Consider the following 3,733-nt stretch of genomic DNA (forward strand, 5'->3'; position numbering starts at 1 on the left):
AAGACATGATCTTTGATCTTTAAGAATGGCTTCTTTTGGGAGCTTTTATGGTAAATAAGTGCCTGAATGTCAGGCCCCGGTGTAACATGAACACTTTTGTTATGCAATATACATCTGGATATGGTTACATAGTTTAGAGTGACATGTCAAAGCATAAAATGGCCTCCTTATAAAGTCTCCATAGCACACGCAGGTACTAAATTGACACTTCATAGCGAATGATGTGAGGACTCAGTGTGACCGTTCCTGAAATGCTGTTCTATTTGTGACACCCCACAGATTATTGGCTCCTACATCTGTAATGGGACTCACAGTTGGATGGTTGGTTCCATGTGGCTTTGTTGCAACTGTGATGACTGCATTGAAGGGAAAAACAGTTACAGCTTCTGCACCCAATGAGAACCGTAACCTCTGGTGGCTTCAGCAAGAACTCCAAAAGAAGAAGCAACAGGTGAAGAGCTGTCAAGGAGGCAAAGGGAAATGACTGTACCCTGAATCTATGGACCTTACTATGATTATGTACAACTCTCAGCAACCATTAAATAATGTCCGAGGTCATGATAACTGAATCATGTCATCTGTTGGAATCGGACATACTCTCAGAAGGAATGAGTGGTCATCCCATTCTGGTGCATGTCAAAGTTATATCAGTCCTGAAATTTTATGCCAGCAGCTAGTTCCAAGGGGCAACTAGGATTCTATGTGACATTTGCCAATCCTGACCCCACAAATGCATCCATGTCACTGATTCCATTTTCTCCAGACTACACCAGTTTATATCCTTGCCCTATGATGAGAAATAGTCTATGTGGTGGGATTCTCCACCATTATCAGGTTTTCAAGTGCAGGGCACTGTAAACTGCACCCATATTGTTTTGAGAACACCATATTAACAAACTGCAAAGTTCATCAAAAGAAAAGGCATTCTCTCCATCAATGTTCACCTGTGATCATCAGTGCCAAAAATTGGGGACTGTCATGATGCATACAGAGTAGAGAACTCTCAGTTTCCTGCCTCCTTCCCAAATCCTTGGGCCAGACAGGGATGACTGCTGGGAGACAAGGCTATCTCATCCAAAGATGGCTTACAAACCCTCAGACTGATACAGAATAGAGGCACAATGCTGCCTATGCTTCTACAAGGGAATTTCTTTTGGGAATCACCTGCACCAGGTGATGAGTCAGGGAGGGTTCCAGAGGAATGGAAAATGGCTAAAGTAACACTACTTTACGAAGGGAAGAAGATGTAATACAGGAAACTATACAGTTTGGTTACCCTGGCCTCAGTCGTTGGTAAGATTTTAGAATCTATTAGTAAAGATGAGATTGTGGAGTACTTGGAAGTGCATGGTAAAATAGGGCTGAGTCAGCACAACTTTATCAAGGGGAGGTCATGTCTGAAAAAGTCTTAAAATTCTTCGAGAAGGTAACAAGAAAGTTAGACAAAGAAGAGTCAGTGAATGTGATCCATTTGGATTTCCAGATGGCCTTCGACAACATGTCAGGCAGGAGGCTGCTACATAAGATAAGAGCCCATGGTGTTAGGGGCAAAGTACTGGCATGGATAGAGGATTGGCTGACTGGTAGAAGGCAAAGAGTTGGGAAAGAGGTCATTTTCAGGATGGCAGGGAGTAACTAGTGGAATTCTGCAGGGGTCAGTGCTGGGATCACAGCTATTCACTTCATACATAAACAATCTGGAGGAAGAACTAAGGGCAATGTTGCTAAGTTTGGAGCTAACACACATATGGAGGGACAAGTAGTGTAGAGGAAATGAGGAGGCTGCAGAAGGATGTGGACAGGCAAGGAGAGTGGGCAAAGAAGTGACACATGGAGTACAATGCGGGAAGAGACAGATAGGTTCTTGAATATTTAGGGGATCAAGGGTTGCAGGGAGAAGGCAGGAGAATGGGGTTGAGAAACATAGCAGCAATTAACAAATGGTTGATCAGACTCAATAGGCCAAATAGCCTAATTTTTCTCTGATGTCCTATGGTCTTATGGTCAGGGCTATACTGGAACAGACCATAGACTTCCTTAAGATGATATTTTAGTACCTGTACAACTCCAGTGAGCCTCACAGTATAGCCTAGAAAGAGTCTGCCACATCTCTGTGGTATGCTGTGACATTGGATGAATGAGCTGGGGTTGGGCTTTCTATTTTTGCGTAACTTTTTGTTAGTTATATGGCAAGCAATCTTTAGCGAGTCTGAAGAATATGTTGTTATTATCCAAGTAATCTTACTACTGGCAATTTAGATTTTAGAATTAAATATTTCTTATAATATTTTTTAATTAAACAGCAATTTTTCATTGGAACATAGGGTCAAAGAGCTGTACAGCATGGAAACAGACCCTTTGGTCCAACTCATCCATGCCGACCAGGTATCCTAAATAAATCTAGTCCCATTTTCCAGCATTTGGTCCATATCACTCTAAACCCTTCCTATTCATATACCCATCCAGATGCCTTTTAAATGTTGTAATATTACCAGCCTCCACCACTTCTTCTGGCAGCTCATTCTGTACACGTGCCACTCTCTGTGAGAAAAAGTTGCCCTTTAGGTCCCTTTTAAATTTTTCCCCTCTCACCATAAACCTATGCTGTCTATTTTTGGACTCCGCCACCCTGAGGAAAAAACCTTGTCGATTTACCCTATTCATGCCCCTCATGATTTTATAAACCTCAGCATCCGATCCTCCAGGGAAACTAGCTCCAGTCTATTCAGCCGTTCCCTATATCTCAAACCCTCCAACCCTGGCAACAACCTTGTAAATCTTTTCTGAACCCTTTCAAGTTTCAGAACATCCTTCCTATAGCAGGGTGACCAGAAATGCATGTAGTATTCCAGTAGTGGCCTAACCAATGTCCTATACACCCACAACATGACCTCCCAAATCCTGCACTCAGTGCACTGCCCAATACAGGCAAGCATACCAAACACCTTCTTCACTATCCTATCTACTTGTGACTCCACTTTCAAGGACCTATGAATGCACTCCAAGGTCTCTTTGTTCAGTAACACTCCCCAGGACCTTACCATTAAGTGTATAAGTCCTGCCCTGATTTGCCTTTGCAAAATGCAGCACCTCACATTTAACTAAATTAAACTCCATCTGCCACTCCTCGGCTCATTGGCCCATCTGATCAAGATCCCATTGTACTCCAAGGTAACCTTCTTCGATGTCCACTCCAATTTTGGTGTCATCTGCAAACTTACTCACCATACCTCCTGTATTCACATCCAAATCATTTATATAAATTACGAAAAGCACTGGACCCAGCACCGACCCTTGTGGCACACTGCTGGTCACAGGCCTTCAGTCTCCACCACCACCCTTTGTCTTCTACCTTCAAGCCAGTTCTGTATCTAAATGGCTAGTTCTTTCTGTATTCCATGTGATCTAACTTTGCTAACCAGTCTACCATGAGGAACCTTGTCGAACATCTCCAGTGCTCTGCCCTTATCAATCATCTTCATTACTTCTTCAAAAAAACTCAATCAAGTTAGACAAGATTTCCCATGCACAAAGCTATGTTGAATATCCCTAATCAGTCCTTGCCTTTCCAAATACATGTAAATCCTGTCCCTCAGGATTCTATGCAACTGATTTCAGGCTCATTGGTCTGTAGTTCCCTGGCTTTTCCTTACCACCTTTCTTAAATAGTGACACCACATTAGCCAACCTCCAGTCTTCAGGGACCTCACGTATGGTTTTCGATAACACACAT

This window comes from Rhincodon typus, chromosome 12 (genome assembly GCF_021869965.1).
Source record: "Rhincodon typus isolate 14 chromosome 12, sRhiTyp1.1, whole genome shotgun sequence".
In the NCBI taxonomy this organism is placed as follows: domain Eukaryota; kingdom Metazoa; phylum Chordata; class Chondrichthyes; order Orectolobiformes; family Rhincodontidae; genus Rhincodon; species Rhincodon typus.